This window comes from Balaenoptera physalus (genome assembly GCF_965194825.1).
Source record: "Balaenoptera physalus genome assembly, chromosome: 11".
In the NCBI taxonomy this organism is placed as follows: Eukaryota; Metazoa; Chordata; class Mammalia; order Artiodactyla; family Balaenopteridae; genus Balaenoptera; species Balaenoptera physalus.
In genome coordinates, this window is record NC_138896.1 from 13,674,759 (window position 1) to 13,692,549 (window position 17,791).

General features: G+C 40.4%; 1 protein-coding gene across 1 annotated transcript in view; it reads left to right on the top strand.

Annotated features, from left to right (window-relative positions):
- The first annotated feature begins 11,895 nt into the window (after positions 1-11,895).
- The window catches only part of CAP2 (cyclase associated actin cytoskeleton regulatory protein 2), a 137,658-nt gene continuing 131,762 nt past the window's right edge, over positions 11,896-17,791 (top strand). Inside the window, exon 1 of the mRNA XM_082415197.1 lies at positions 11,896-12,052. The gene's annotated coding sequence lies outside the window, so the exon portion shown is untranslated. The remainder of the gene's footprint in view (positions 12,053-17,791) is intronic.

Below are 17,791 nucleotides of genomic sequence, written 5' to 3' on the forward strand. Positions count from 1 at the left end.
TTTATGCTTGAAGAGATCATTGATCCTGGAAACCCAGACTTCAGAGATCTTAAATGGTGTTATGTTAATTATCATTTCTTCAGCAATAGCTAAGGGACCTCTATTTCTGTTCCAGAACCCTCTCCTGAGCTCAGATACACACAAACTGCCTATTAGACCTTGGCTATGCTTCACTCACCACAAATTGAACAGGTCTAAAAGTAAGCTCATCACCTTAACCTCTCCTCCACTAATCCCGCCTCACCCCAAAGAGTTCCCCTTTAACTTTTCTATTTCTGTAAATGGTGTCACAATTTTCCCAATTCTTCAGATTTCAGAACTGGAAAAAAAAACATGTGTTTTTTAATTTCTCTGGCCACTTGCCCTCTGCACATAGTCATTTTAATCATTTATTGATTTTTCTTTCAAAGTTTCTCTCTTTGTTCACATTTTTGGTGGATGATTGTAGGTAGCTATTAAAAATTTTGGTGTGCATATTCTTGGACTCAAGAATTATATTTAAAAGAATTCATCATACAGATTTACTTGAACAGTTGGGAAAAGACTTACACATACAGGTATGCTTATTTCAACATTGTTGAAATAGGAAAATTTGACAAACTAAATGTCTGCCACTTGATGACTGGTATTATATGTACCAATATGACAAGATATCTATTCTGTTACATGAAAAAGCAAGTGGCAAGATTAAATTTATACTGTTATTACATTTTGTAAAACAAAAAAAGGATGCACATACACACACCCATACTTGTATATGCATAAGCACTTTTTGTAACTTATTTTTCTCCATTTAAAAAATTAAAGTATAATTTACATACAGAAAAATTCACCCTTCTTAGTGTATAGTACTGAGTATTTTGACAAATGCATACAATTGTGTAGTCACCTGACAATCAAGATCTAGAACAGTTTCTGTCACTCCAAAACTCCCCTGTGCCACTTTGTAAGTCCCACCCCAGCCCTCACCCTCAATCCCTGACTTCTATTGATGTGGTTTTTGTCCCATATAGTTATCCCTTTACCAGAATGTCATATAAATGGAATTATATAGTATACAGTCTCTTGAACCTGACTTCTTTAAGCAAGCATAGCATATTTAGATGTATCCCTCTTGTTAGGTGTATCAGTCATTTTTTCCTTTTATTGCTCAGTAATATTTCATTACATAGATAAACCACAGTTTGTTTATCCATTCTGCAGTTGAGGAACATTTGGGTTATTTCCAGATTTTGGCAATTAATGAGTAAAGCCAATATAAACATTCATACATAGGTGTTTGTGTAAACTTAAGTTTTTGTTTCACTTGGGTGAATCTGTAGGAGTAGGAATGATGGGTCACATTGTAAGTATATGTTTAACTGTATAAGATATCACATTTCTTTCTAAATGCCTGTGCCATTTTGCTTTCCCATGACCAATGTATGGAAGTTCTAGTTGCTCCACCTCCTTGCGGGGACTTGGTATTGTAAGTTTTTTATTTTTATTATTTTAGCCCTTTAAACAAGAAGTGTTTCATTGTAATTTTAGTTCACATTTTCTTAATGGCTGATATTGAAAACCTTTACCTCTGTTTATTTACATAGGCATTTTTGAGAAATACACAAACACACACACGCGCTCACACACTAAATCATGATTATATTCAGTGCCACAGTGGGAAGGATTTGTAGCAGCTGGAGGTGAGAAAAGACTTTCACATTTTACATCCTACTCTTTATATACTAGTTAAATTTTGTCAAGAGCATGTTTATTTGAAATTTTTTTAAACAAGTTAATTTTTAAAAGTTTCTCTTCTTTATATAAAATCATCTTTGTGTCTTATGAATCCTTTAATGGGGCTTTACATGTAAAATATAAAGATATTTTTCTCCTATATCCTACTGGATAGCCAGATGCTATACTGTCTAAAACAGCAGCCACTAGCTCATGTGGCTATTGAGCCCTTTTCATGTGTCCAGTGAGGAGCTGAACTGTTCACTTTAATTAGTAAAAATTATAATAGCCACCTGTGTCTAGTGGCTACCATATTAGACAGAACAACTCTAGAACACTTGTTGCTAGAAATCTGTTTCATCTTCATTCTTTCCCTGTCTGATTGCTATTTTAGTTTTTCAGCCCTCACTGAAGGGTGACTGATAAAGATGATTCCTGGCAGTGGTAGTGGAGACTTCTGCTCTGGGAGATGAAGCGGGTGGGGAGGGGGGAGGGGAGCACACCTGAACTTTTTAAATCACACTTAGATGAGCACCTCCATCATCACAGGAAGTTCTTCTGGGCAGCACTGCTCTCTAGAGGGTTGCTGAAGTTGTTTGAACATGACAGGTCTGAACTAACGTGCAAAAGGAAATTTGCTGTCTGCTTACTTCCAAAGCCAGGAACTGGAAGAATTATTGAACTGTACTGGCTGCCTGTCTTAAAATACACAGAGCAAATGCTACAATGAATCAGCCGTCCTCAAGCAGGCTCAGGACACAGCCTGGTCATCATTGCTCCAGACACCAGGGAAAGATGAGATCTGGGACCTTGGCACTCGGGCTGGATTTTATGTGGATAGTTGAAAAACTATCTGCAGAATGTACTCTTACATAATGAATAAGCTTCCCTCACTGATAAATGCCAATTTTCCAGTGGACCATGGAAAATTGGCTATTTTTTGCCACTCAGTGGGAGGCTGTGGCGCTCTTACTTGTGCTTTGAAGAACCCTGGAAGATGCAAATCTGTGTCAGCATTTGCTCCAGTTTGCCACCAGCTCTCTGTCTTTGGGTGGGTGGGAGAGCAAAAATCTCTCAATGGATATTTGAAATCAGAGAGAAATGAATGAAAAGCTTATGACGCTGGTGTTCTTAGTAAGTTTTATTCAGGTTCTGGTTAGACATGATCAAGGAGATGTTGACTAAACATTTCAGCCGCACAGCTACTTCCTGACATCAGTTGTTTTTAGATTGCAAGAGGGTTATGATTATAGTTACTTTTCTTTGCAATCTTTTTTAATGACCACATCAGACTTCAAGAAGAATTCCCAAATACAGGAAAAATCAGGCACTAGAATCTTTTCTGAGTTATAGAAGTTAGACTAAAGAAAAATACAGTTATTTGACTTTAAAATGAGTTTTCATGACACTAAAAGAGTTTGATCATGTAGTTGAAACATCTAAATACAAGAAAATACATAAAACAAGAAAAGTTCAAGTACATACTAATGATTGTAGAAGGCTTATCAAACATGTTTGAATGGCACCACACAATTATTCAGACTTTTCTGTAGTTACTTTTTAAAAAATGTGAGCAGATTGGTCTTATTTTACAGATCTCTTTGACACTTTTTATGAGGTTGTAGTAAATCATTTGAGACTTGTCTGAAGATCAAGTTTTGTTGAATGAAGAATGAATTTTCATTGCTACATCTGTGAGAAGTAAGAAATTAATCACCTTTTTTTCTGAAGTCAACTTATAGTTAAGCCTTGCATCTTCTCCTTCTTCCTCATCATGTCAGAAACTGGAACTATAGGGGCTTCCCTGGTGGTGCAGTGGTTGAGAGTCTGCCTGCCAATGCAGGGGACACGGGTTCGAGCCCTGGTCTGGGAAGATCCCACATGCCGCGGAGCAGCTGGGCCCGTGAGCCACAACTACCGAGCCTGCGCGTCTGGAGCCTGTGCTCCGCAACAGGAGGGGCCACGATAGTGATAGGCCTGCGCACCGCGATGAAGAGTGGCCCCCGCTCGCCGCAACTAGAGAAAGCCCTCGCACAGAAACGAAGACCAACACAGCCTAAGTAAAATAAATAAAACAAACAAACAAATAAAATTAAAAAAAACAAAAGAAACTGGAACTATAAACTGTACTCCATTCTGTGCTGTAGAATCCTCCCCTTTCCTATCACCCTTTCCCCACAGGTATTTGCAGAGGTTACATTGATTTTATTTCATCCACTATTATTTCATCACCACTGGGAGAAATTCACAAAATTATAGATACTTAGTCAAAAATGCAGAATTTCACCCATTAATGCTTTTATTATCCTTAAAAAGTCGAAAATACAGCCCTTCTAGACTCTTTCCATTTAAATTCAGGACTGCTTTCAGGGAGACCTGCCACATGGTCATGGGTGGTGGACTTGGAGGTTTTTATCCCAGGCCTTGGTTCCACGTCCCCAAGACACCCACAGCCCAGCCAGCCAACCCTGGCACCACGGGCTGGTTCTAGCTCTGGCTTTGTCTGTTCTCTCTGCCCTGTACAGAGCCCCATGCCTTTCCTGCTACCTCTTCCAGGCCTCCCTCTATGCATGCACTGCCAGATGGATCTACGAGTATCTTCGCCTTTCTCCTCTCCTTTCTCCTCTCTCCTCTCCTTTCTCACACACCTCCAGTGTCTCCAGCTTCCAACCCTATTGATTCTTGAAAAGTAGAAGCATGGACAAAGAGCCAACACTGAGCAAGGCTGCAGCTTCTCAGTCAGAGCCTCCTCCCTTCCTCCCACCACTGGTCCACTATTCACTATTAACAGGTTCAACAGGACCCAGAGAATTTCTAAAATGGCAGCAAGTGAACAAAGTTATATTCTCTCTATATCATATAAAACCTGGTGGCCAGTGGTCCATGTGAGATATTCAAAAGGCCAGTTATGCAAAAGCTAAAAGAATAATAACAACAACAAAAAGCTGAGTCTTTACTGTAGCTTCAGGAAGCACTGGTGGATGCAGGCAGAGGTACACCCCGTGACCACCACCAGAAGCCCGGATGGTATAAGCAAAAGTGTGCATGTTGACTCTCTTTCCTTAAATCAGGAGTTTCCCTCTGTATGATCAAGTTCTTGTGTTGGCAGCTGAGAAAGCCACTGACAGCTGGGGAGTTATTTTCTCCTTTGGTCACAAGATGATGGAGATAATCTAGGGTGGGAAGTGTGTGGGAGAGAAGGAGGAGACAAATGCTGGCTTCTCTGACCAGAATTGGTAAGAAGGCTTATAGATCTTCCTTTCATGTAGATCAGGCACCTAAATAACTCCTGAGTCTACCCCTTACATTTGCTGAGAAGCAGCTGGATCACATCAACAAAACTCTTGAGGTGTCATAAAGAAGGATCAAGGTTTTAAATCAGCCTCTTTTTCTTTTCTTTTCTTTTCTTTTTTTGGATCATTACAAAATACTTAATCTGGATTGTGTTGTTTCCAAAAAACGGAGGAATCCACAAAACTCAATAGAATACTATTTTCCAAGTGTGAGATCTAGCCAGGAAAATTATTTGAAGTTAATCCTTCCTGTTTTGTTGATGACTCTTGACCTAAAACAGGCAGAAACTTGGATAACTAGAGCTGTCCATTGTAAAATGTTTTTAGGTGCCCTGACTAGGAATATACCTGATTAGACGGAGTTATTGTTTTGGAATTTTCCACTTGCTGTCTTAGTGATTCCATGAAATTGCAGGTCACCCCACTTTTTATTTCATATGTATTAAACATACTCTGTATTTAATACATGCTAAGTATATAATACATATGTACAACATTAAATTCATAATAGACCACTGATTGTTATATTTACTGTTTAAAATTATTTTGAACAATGAAAGTTTCTTCTAGACAATGCATATTTTCTAGGTTGTTCTGTAACTGAACGTTATGTGTCACACATTCAGTTCAACCAATATCAGTTGAGAGCCTTCTGTGTGCCAGGTGGGTGGTGGATGGATATTGTGGCATTTCCATCACTTAAAAGAGGGTTGTTAATTCTGGCTAAGTTCTAGGTAGACTTCTCCACATCCTTCAGTCTTTCCTTCTTCCCCATCGTTAGCTGTTTCATCTTAACAGCAATACTATATAAGCATTACTTTTGCCGTGATCAAATGAGAGAGGCAAATGTGTTCCCCTTAATAAACATAATCTTAGTTTTTAAACTGAAATCTAATTCTCTAGTTTAGCTATACATTTTGACTTCGCTTTTAACTTACAGCGACAAAGTATATCACATAGAAAACATGAAAAGAAATGAAAGAACATACAAATACTAGTGTGTCATGTTAGGATGATATGATTATTTTTGTTCTATATTTTCATTATTTTTTGTTTGTTTGTTTTGCCTGCACCGCGCAGCTTGTGGGATCTTAGATCCCCGAGCAGGGATCAAGCCTGGGCCCACAGCAGTGAAAGCACCGAATTTTAACCACTGGACCGCCAGGGAATTCCCTATTTTCATTAGTTTTAAGATACTCCATTCAAATGAAAGATAAATAAGTTTGCCTTATTACTAATAAACCCTTGTCTAACCATTGGTCTCAGGCAACTCACCTTCTCAAGCCTTCTTTACACTCAGAAGAATTAAATACCGTGTTGGCCCCTTTCTCTATACTCTTTCTGGATTCATATTGATACCACTAGGTCTCTTAAATTCTCTTGGGTCATCCTTCTCCCTTAGACTGTCTCCAAACTTTGAATCTGGCTGTTATTAATTCTGTTTTTATTAATATGGCTAATTATTGCAATTATTGGTTAATTTTAACTAATTATATTAATCCCATTACTTCTCATATTAATTTTGTTTTCAAAGTCATCTTATTCCTTCCCAATAATTAGAATTTTAAAAGTATGTATTAAACACCATGGGCAATGGTTTTATTTTCTATACTATTTCAGACACACTTGTCTCTTTCTCTGAGCTCTGACTTTAAATCTGGATTTGTTTCAGTAAGCAAACCAATGGAAACTACTTACTGACCATTGATTGTATGTCATGTTCTCCTTGGTTAGGGCCACTGTGTACAGCTGGGCAGGTGTCCCCGGCACAAGGGCACCTGGCCAACAGGTGAATGGAGGCTCTTTGTCAACATATGCCAAGAGGAAGAGACTATGGAAACTGATGAATTCATAAAAGTGCTAACAAAAGATCAAGATGAAAAAAAAATTAATTACATGGGACTGAGTGAACTGATGAAGATGATAATAATTTTTGTGACTTGCTGTTTGAATAAAAAAAAAAAGACTATGGGCAGCACTTTCTTTAGCATTACATAATGATATAAAGTAAATTTGAACTATGTATGGTCCTGCCTTGAGGCATTGAAATATAGATAAGTGAGACTTGGAAAACAGAGAACGGGGGGAAAAATTTAAGAGAGTAATTTCTTTATATTGATATTTTAATGAATAAACAGTAAATTTATTCAAATTCCAAGGGATTCAATGACGGAAGAGATGAATGTGGACTGGAGTATTTAGGTATAGCTCAAACAAATCAGTGGAATATAAAAAGAATCCTTAGGTTTAAGACCAGCAGTCCTATCTGTTTCTAATGACATAAAATTTTCATGCAGGGACAGTCTTATCCACAAAGTGGATTATTAGAGACATGCCCGGTGGCCTGAGTGGTGTCCACTAGCTCGTCATCTTCTCAAATGCCTCTGAACCTTACCCCATCCCCCGCTCGGTGCCTGGGATTAGTGAATTATCCCTTTGAGTTAAAGTATGACCATCACAAGATGCCCTTTAAAAAGAGAAGATATTCCCAAAAGATTGAACATACCAAACATGATCTGCCTGGATAATTCTGTTCAGCAAGGCTGATTGCACCTCTGTTCTGAAGAACCAAAGCCTCTGTTCACCTGAGCCTGAGATTCTGTCTTTGCGGAGGGACTTGGAAAGAAAAAGGAAGGAACCAGTTCTCTGTTTTGCACTTCCATAAAATCATTGATATCTCGGTCAATATTTCGACATAGATGACTCTGAAAAAATATGATAAAAGCTGTGGATCATCTCCTCAGATAAATGCACAAAACCTAAAACATAACACACGATTCATGGAGCTCACAGACTCCTGAAGCCTGTCTAGGGATCTCAGGTTAAGAATTCACTGAACAAATAAAAAGTGTCATTTTTAGTGTCTGCAGTGCTAGGGAAACGCATTGCTCACCTTCGCTTTCTTCCCTTTACGGTTCATCCACTCACCTTCCGTGCTCATCTTTCCCACCCCCACCCCCACCCCCACCCCCATTTGTGGGTGGACAGAATTATCAAAATAATGACTGAGAATCCTCACCTTGGGAAAAAGAGGGCTGTGTGCTGCTACCTCCAATTTGTTTCCATGTGCCAGAACTATGTAACCAAGAACAAGGTGTAGCCAAAGGAGGCTGGGGCCATGTGCGGTGGTGGAGGAGAAGTGGGCAATGGAGGTGGTGTTGCAAAGGTTATATGATGTGGCCAGCTCTGCCATACTTTGTAGCTGTTCCATCCAGTGAAAGCTCAGTATAATTCCTCCATATCAGGGAAAATCAGACCACATAGTGTAGCCATCAAAGAATCCTCTCTCTTATAGATGCTGGGTCAGGACATATGAAAGTAAATCAGATGGAAATCTTTACTAAGGACCTTCACATGGCAAAAGTTTGGAGTATTTTAAATTTGTTTTTAGAGTCTTTGACTTCTCGAGCACAAGCTTCCAATGAAGAGGAAGAGGGTCAGGATGCAAGAGCTGAGCTACCCCGGTTCCCTCTTTAAGAAGAAAGAATATAAAGGACTCATTCACGTGGTAAGTGCTCAGTAAGTTTTATCTATGATTATTAGGCTCTGTTTGCTGAGAGTATGGCATTCTCAGCACCCACAATGTGTGTATCAACTGCTGGTAAAATTACCATTGATAACTTTCCACTTGGGAGTTATTGAAATGAAATGCCAACTCTCATGGGACATTGGTAACGTGTTCTTCAAAACTTTAACTCCTGAGAAGGCATGTTTGTGGAGGCATGTCATCATTCTCCTTTCCTCCTCATTGGCTGGGAAAAGCTCCCAAAAAAGGACACTGTGTTCATTGGCTGTTGCTGGTATGGTCTCTTACTGGAAAGGTGAAAGGGGATTCAGGTAAAATAGCAAGGGGACTATAATCTGGTCTCAGTATCTCAGCAGTCATGAGGGTGGAATAGGCTTCACAGAGACCTGGGGCCCTAGCATAACTTCATTTAGGGTACAACTTAGAATCCAGGGACCCATTCTCTCTCCTTGCACCTCTTTGAGAAGCATGAACACTGCTTAGGAAGAGGGTATATTTGGGTTCATTTTTTTCCATCCAATACATCCCTTTGGGGGAGAATTCTTCACCAAGCCAGCTCAGAGATGGTTAGCCTCCTGCATGTCCGACTGCTCCACAGGTGTGCTTGAACCTCAGGAGCAGATTCTGGGAGAGGATCGTGGAAGTCTGGATTTCACTTGATTCTTGTAGAAGCTTTATAGACTGTGAATTTCAAGGTCCTGAGTCACCTACTCTGTGTTGAGATCCTAGCAAAGCCCCTTCATGTAAAATTGTCAATTTAAAAGTTTTACACTGTATAAAGAAAGGCAGAACAGCACAACCATTCCAAAGATGGGCCCCCCTCTCCCCCATGTGTCTACAGTGTTACCAGCTTTCTGGTACAGCCTGGCTGGTGGCAACTGGAATGTTATCCAGAGGGACAAAATCAGTGGGGAGGAGGAGTCTCAGATGCAATGTAGAGGACCAAGGTGGAATAAGACAAGAATATTGTTAGCTTTGGCAACGAAGGGGACATTAGTTCAAATTAAGTGTAAGGAAAAGGTATAGAGGTTAACATGGCACCAGCCTCCTTGTACAGCAGATAACGAGATCATCTGTTAAGGAGAAAGGCAAGGGTTTGGGTGGGAATCTCAAGGTCTGAAAAGATTGAGAAGAGCCCAGTGTCTGTCCTCTTCTTTCCAACTCCACCGCCTTCAGAACTAATCCTGTAAAAGAAAAATGTATCAATAAATATGTACTCAATGACTTTTCTGTGTGTCAGCCTCCGGAAAATAGCCTTGAACCTTTAAACAGACATTATCTTTGCTTTCTTGGAACTTTCAGGTCTAGTTGGAAAATATGGACAATAGATGTTAGAGAGTTGTGAGAAAGAAGAGTTCACTGGGGGGTGGCCCCATTGGGCATCCGTAACATAGCAGATGGATGCTGTGTGAGATGGAATTAGTTAAGGGAAGAATTCAGGCACCGGCTTAAGACTCATTACTTTCCCCTCCAAACTAGTGAATTATTTCTTAGAGAATTTCCCTGTCTCCTATCTTTTTCCAATCCTAGACAACATCACCAAATTAACTGTTGTTATCATGATTCTGCTCCAAAACTGTCAACAATCCCCCAGTGCCTGCCCCTTAGGGTTCAAACAACTTAGGCTAAGACTGAAGGCCTCCATCTGCTGAGACCTATCCTTTCTTCCCAGATCTGGGTCCCACAGCTCTCCATTCCAGCAAAGCTCACCCGCTGTCCTTCATGCATGTCCCATCCTTTATCACCTCTCCATCTTTATCCTGCTGTCATTTCATCTTGAGTGCCCTTCCCCCACTGCCCATTCTTATTGTCATTTCTGCTTGAAGACTCAACTCTTACTTCCACCAGGATGCATTCTCTGGTCCCCAGCACTAGAAGAAACCTCCCTCTTCTGCACATCCACAAACTTTGTTCATATTTCTCTTAGGACATGTTTTGTAGTCTTTCTTACACTGTAGTTATTTTTATACTCTCTTCATCTTCTTACTATCTTATAAACCTAAGGGGAGGCTTTGTGCCTCATTCACCTTTATACTCCATAATACTTTATACTCCAGTGCAAAATATACTTAGCTGAAAGAAATGCTCTATTAATGATTGCTGAAGTTAATGCTAGAGAAAAATAAGTCATGTTAGACTGGATGCTTGGAAGTTTCCTTTGAACCTGTAAGAATTGGTTCTTAAGGATATATTATTTTTTGCATCTCTGGAACATAAATGTATATATATAATTTCATTCATTCATTCTTCAGTATAAATGTATTAATTACCTACCAAATGCAAGGCATGTGCATGATAGGGACAGCACTGGCCCTGGATATTTGCAGTGTATGCATTCATTTAGCAATGTTATCAGTGACGTAAGCAATGTCATTTTGTTTCCCTTTTTTCCAGACAAAGGGGAGCAAAGAGGCACTCCTCATCACCACTGTTGGGCAAGAGCAATGTGTGATAGGAAAAACCTTCATTTAAATTGTGACCTATGGGGTCAGAATAAGCCTTGTAATGCACAGAACCAAATTACATGCAATTTAAACACTGACAGAGAATATTGGCTTTTTAGATACTCATCCTAGTGTTTGTTTGGAAATATTGCTTTAAGAAGTATCGATTACACCCCCCCTTCTCTCTTCTCTGTAATTATTTTCCTAGCATTCATTCAATGAAGAGCTTCAAGTCTACTTTTTCAGATGGAAATAAACTAATGAAAATTGAAAATCAATGTTTTCCTTCTAACTGTGTTAAAAAAGTAAAAATCTCCAATTTTGTAATTACAATCAACATATAAATAGGAATGGCCACAAATACGCACAAGTAAATTAATTGGTTTAGGGTACATTTATTTTTAAACAATCAGGCAATTTTAAAAAAAGATGTTGTATGTAAAATGCATTTAAAAATACATTTTAAAAATGTCGTTACAAAATATGAGTGCATCTCAACTTGATGTCTAGCTAAAGTGTTGCTTGCCCACCTCCCTCTCCAGCCGGGACCTTTATCCCTATGCGGGGGTTGGGGAACACACAGGCCCGGCTCTTGCTTCTCAAGGACCCATCATTTCTCTGCACAAGTGTTTGAAGATCCAGTCTTGTGGCTCCTTCAGCCAGGAGCCTCCCGGATCTTTCCAGACGTCTTTGCAATGCTGCCTGATGCAGCGAATTCATTTCTTTCAGAGCCTGCCGCCCTCTGCCTTCCTCATCTCCCTCTCTTTTCTCCCACGGCCCATCTGCCCCTCCTTTTCTCCATCCCCCTCTCCTCTCCGCTCCCCTTTATTTCCACTCCCCACCCGCGGGGCTTGGCTCTCCTCCCTTCCTCCCTCTCCCTCCCTCTCCCCCTCGGCTTGTCTGTATTTGGAGCTCCCGGAAGCCGCCGTCCACTCTCCCCAGGAGCGGCGTGACTGACACCGACTCCTACTCAGGGGGGAGGAGGAGGGGAGGAGGGCAGGCGGGAGGAGGGCGCGAGGGGCCGAGCAACGGATCGGCATCGCCCAGCACCAGACCGCAGGACCCCCAAGCAGGTAATCCGGAGCAGCCGGGCCGGGAGGGGCCGGCGGGCAGGTGCGGGGGGCGCTCCTCGGCCGCGCTCGGAAGTTGCGCTCAATGGGTGGGGTGCAGAGGGGCCGGGGCGGGCGGCGCGCGAGGAATAAAGACCGGGCTGGTGCCTGAGGGGCCAGGATGCCGGGGACGCGGGCGAACGCGGGGCCTGGGTGCCGGGGACCCGGGCGCGGGCGTGCGGGCGCCCCATCTGGGTCAGCGCAGCGGCGCTCCCTGCCCCCGCCGCCTGCCCCGGCGCTCGCTGGCCTGCCCGGAGGGCGGTGCGGGCGCGGAGCGGGCTTGGGGCTGGAAGGATGGCCAAGGCCTTGCGGCCACGCTCCAGGCTGGTCTAACTTTGGGGCTTCTCGCCAGTTTGGCTCTGAGCCTCAGATGGGTGCAGGGTCGTGGGGGGGAGGGCTGTCATTGGACTGAATTTGACCCTAGCCAGGAAGTGCTGGAAAGGAACGGACCTGGCTTCTCTGCAGAACCTGACTTGAGGCCATGAGTCACTTTAAAAAAATGCGAAGGCCACTGAGGCAATGAGGGACAGCTCCGAAGAGGTCACCTCGCAGCTGGGTCTCTGTCTCCTTTGGGTAGACGGTTGTTTGTGGAAGTAGCCTCGTTGTCATCACTTTGGGGACTAATAATCACATATGCAAACGGCCTTGCCTTCATTGCCCTCAGAGTGGTATCCGGCATCACAGATAGGCTTGGAAGTTTCAGCGATATTTGAATTGTTGCGTTCTCTAAAATGAGTGAATATGGGTGACTACATTAAGTATGTTGAACTAGGATTAGGTCCAAACAGCCAAAGCGGAGATGAACACAGCAAAAAAGATCAAGAAGCTTTGATTATATAGTCATGGGAATGCAGAAGTTATAGGACTTAAACAACCAAAGTTTACCAGAATTGTTTGCAGAGTACTATTTCTTTACTGCTTATATAAGACTTCTTTTTTATTTAAGGAACATAGCTTAGAATTCTTGGTAAAATATCTAAGACCGCTTAATGTAAGATTCAACTGTGGAGTGATCTTTGGGGAAATTGTTCTTATAGTTACTAGAGTATAATTAGACTGTAAGCCTCTTGAGGGCAAGGATGGGGTTTTGGGTAGTTTTTACTGCACCAAGAAGTATTTGACTCACAGCATGTAATGAGCAGGCAATAAAAGTTTGTTAAAATGATTAACCCAATAGTTTGAGTGTGGCTGGATCATGACTTTTTGAAGATACCACATTATTTTTACAAGGAAAGACTATTCTATGATCCCCAAATGTAAAAATCCTTAATAAAATTAGAATCGAAGTACTGTATAAATATTTATTAAAGAGAAAAAATTGACTAAGAAATCAAGAGGGTGACTGTCAAGGTGGTCTTGGCTAGTAGGAAATAGGTTTTTTGCTACTCATTGTAGAAGTGAGAAGTAATTTAACATGTTGATATAGTGTAAGGTTTGGCAAACTTTTTGACTAAAAGGCTGGATAGTAGACTTGTAGGTTTTCTTGGCTATGTGGTCTCTTTAGTAACTTCTCATCTGTGCTGTTGTAGCTTAAAAGCAGCCATAGACAACACCTAAAAGAATGGTGTGGCTATAGTTCACTTTATTCATGGACACTGAAATTTGAAGTTCGTATAATTTTCACCAGTAATGAAGTAGTCTTCTTTTTTTTCAGGCATTAAAAAATGTAAAATTCATTTTTAGCTTGGGAGAGGATGGGGAGACACAAAAACAGGAGGGGAGAGGGGGCAGGTTTGTCCTGTTGTTAGTAGTTTGCTACCCCCCCCCCACCATGTGGTAGAGTTTGAAGAGGAACCTTTTGAAAGGATTAATGGGCCAGATTCTCCAGGTGCCTAAGTCATACCCAGGCATTAAGTTAATGCCTTCAAGAGTAGCATTAACTTATTTTAGGCATTACAGCATTTTGTTTTGTGTTAAATATTTCCTAACAGACATCTTTATGCATGAGGTTTTATTTTTAATTCATTAATTATGTAATATACATAAGAATAATTTGCTAAGTTTATGTAAGCTATAAACATATTCAATAACCACCTGTAACCCTGTCACAGCTTTAAAAACTAGGGCGTAAGAACTAGATAATTGTGAAAAGGTAACCCACAGAATGGGAGAAAATATTAAAAAATCCTATATCTAGTAAGGAACTTGTATCCAAAATATATGAAGAGTTCTTACAACTCAACAATAAAAAGATAAATAACCCAATATAAAAATGGTCAAGATATCTGAATGGCCATTTCTCCCAAGAAGATATACAAATGGCCAAAAAGCATATGAAAAGACATTCAATATTCATCAGAGAAATGCATATCAAAACTACAGTGAGATACCACTTCACACCCACTAGGATGGCTAGAATCAAAAAGTCAGTTAATAAGTGTTGGTGACGATGTGAAGGAATTGGAACCCTTATACGTTGCTGGTGGGAATATCATCTGGTGCAGCTGCTTTGGAAAACAATTTGGCAGTTCCTCAAAAGTTAAACAGAGTTACCATATGATACAGCAGTTTCACTCTAAGTATATATATCCAAGAGAAATGAAAGCATACGTCCACACAAAAACTATACACATATGTTTATACCGACAACATTCATAACAACCAAAAGGTAGAAACAACCCAAATGTCCATCAACTGATGAATGGATAAATATAATATGGTATATCCATACAATGGGATATTATTTGGCCATAAAAAGAATGAAATACTGATACATGCTACAACAAGTATGCACCTTGAAAACATTATTCTAAGTAAAAGAAGTTAGTCACGAAAGACCACACACTGTGTGATTTTCTGTTCATATGAAAATATTCAGACCAGGGCAATGAATAGAAACAAAGTAGATTAGTGGTTTCTTAGGGATGGGGGTTGTTGTGAGGGGGGATGATAGTTAAAGGGTATAGGGTTTCCTTTTGAGCTGATAAAATGTACTAAAATTAACTGGTGATGGTTTTGAACATCATATTGTATACTTCAAATGGGTGAATTGTATCATATGTGAGTTGTATCTCAATAAAGCTGCTTAAGAAAATAAACAGAAGGCTAGAAAAAAAGAACTAGATTGTTACCTATACTGTTGTATCTTTCTTTATGCCCTTCTCCTATGCCATTCCTTGTGCCCCTCCCAACCCTGGATTTTGTGTTAACCATTACCCGATTTTATTGTAAAATAGTTTTATGACACATGTAAGTATTTCTACATAATTTTGTTTACCTTTGCTTGTTTTTTTGATTTATAAAAAGGGTATATATAACCTCACTTTTAAAAAACTCAAAATTAAGTTTTAAAGAATTATCCATATTGTTGTATGTAACTATATATTATTTGTTGGCAAATATTCCACAATTTATTTATCCATTCTCTTACTGTTGAGCATTAGGGTTGGTTCCCATGTTTTGCTGCTTTGGAGACTTTTTTTTTCCATGTGTCTTGAAACATGTGCAAGTTCTTCTGTGTGAATGTGAATATGCCATGTATTTTAATGACCAAAAAAAAGTTGATTCTCCTTCTGACTTATACATTAATGGTATATCCCCAGCTTATTCATTCCCCCCAAACCACCAATTGATTAGAACTGATATCCTGACTTCTCATCCCATTTAAATTCTAGTTGTACTATCTATGTTCTCATGTCCTCAGAGGTGTGGAAAAATACTATTCTAAAATTTTACGACTGAATTTCACAGCAGGCTCACTTAACCCAGTCACTTACAGGCATCTTCATCCTCTTATGTCACCTGGATTTACGATAGGACAGAGGACAACTTTATTAAATCCAAGGGATATTACCTTAAGCAAGGTACATAAGTGGTTACTAAATTTCACTATCATTTTTCTTTGTATGTGTATAGTACTGGGTGATCTAGTGTTTCTTTTCTTTTTTTAAAAAAAAAGATTTATTTATTATTTTATTTATTTTTGGCTGCTTTGGGTCTTAGTTGCAGGCACGCGGGATCTTCACTGAGGCAGGCAGGATCTTTCGTTGCAGCATGTGGGCTTTTCTCTAGTTGTGGCATGCGGGTTTTCTCTTCTCTAGTTGTGGCGCGGGCTCCAGGGTGCCTGGGCTCTGTAGTTATGGCGCACGGGTTCCAGAGCGTGTGGGCTCTGTAGTTTGTGGCACATGGGCTCTCTAGTTGAGGCACATGAGCTCAGTCATTTTGGCACACAGGCTTAGTTGCCCCATGGCATGTGGGATCTTAGTTCCCTGACCAGGGATCAAACCTGCGTCCTCTGCATTGTAAGGTGGATTCTTTACCACTGGACCACCAGGAAAGTCCCTGGTCTAGTGTTTCTAACATGATTTAGTTTGGTTATCCTGGTAAAAATAAGCCAGTTGGAAATGTGTTTTAGTCTTGGGCTCTTTCTAGGTCTGCCCTGATTCAGGCTATGAGCTTTTGCTGTTCATTCAGGAGATTTCTACTTGTACCTGCAAGGGGGCAAGCACCCTAAGGTCAGAACAGGCCGTTGTAAAAGAGTTTTAAGGTTTTTTTTTTTACTGTGGTAAAATATACATAACATAAAAAGTTACCATTTTAACCATTTTAACATATACAATTAATTCAGTGGCACTAGGTACATTCACGAAGTTGTACAACCATCAGCACCATTCATCTCCAGAACTTTTTCATCATCCCAAACTGAAACTCTGTTCCCATTATCTATAACTCCCCACTCCCCCCTTCCTCCAGCCCCTGGCAACCTCCATTCTACTATCTGTCTTTATGAATTTGCCTATTCTAGGTACCTCATATAAGTGAAATCATGCAGTATTTGTTCTTTTGCATGAGCTTTTATATCCAGGGTAATTCCATCTTGTTTTGTTTTTCTAAAGTACACCCTTTTCCCACTTATGGAAAACGTATTTTCTTTTACTGAGAAATTATGTAATAATTTATATTATTTTCCTTTCATTATACAGCCCTATATAGGAAGGAACATAGGAAGCTGTCTAAAACAAGAAGAAGAACTTTTGGTTATTACAGATGTGACCTTCATCTGCCCTGTTTATACTTAATTAGACATCTAATAATCCTCGCTTCTCATTGGCCACTTAGCCAAAAGGAGAAGGTGTAATAGTCCCTAATTTAAAAAATTTTACACCTATGTGATGAATGGATGAATTAGGTAACCTCTGAGGTTCCTGATGGCTCCCAGCTTCTCAAAATTGAAAGGCCATTCTGCAGTATAAAAGTCTAATCTGAAATAATTCTTGTTTTGTAAGAAGGGTATTAAAGAGCAGGAGAGTGGAAGACCGAGAACAGAAGTGTGGTAGTCTCGATGGGGGTACTGAAGCGGAGGACGGTCCCAGAGAGGCTGGATGCGTCTGCTCACCTCTCTCCAGGGCCAGAAAGCTCAGGTATCTGGCATAGTGGGTAGGTTGATGGAAATGTCCATTTAATTAGTTGCTTGGCATTAGGTAGACTCAGTGCAGAAGTCTTTCCCCTGGCGTCATATTCTAGCATGAGAGAAGCAGTGGCGAGAGATTTTCGGGGGTACAGTGCAGGTTCACAAATATTTAGGCAAAATTTTTAAAGTTTGAGTATTGATCCCCCCTCTGTTTTCGTTTCTTATTTGTTTCTTAGTACTCTTTTTCTTTTTAATCTTTTTTTGTTTGTTTGTTTGTTTGTTTATTTATTTATGGCTGTGTTGGGTCTCCGTTTCTGTGCGAGGGCTTTCTCTAGTTGCAGAGAGCGGGGGCC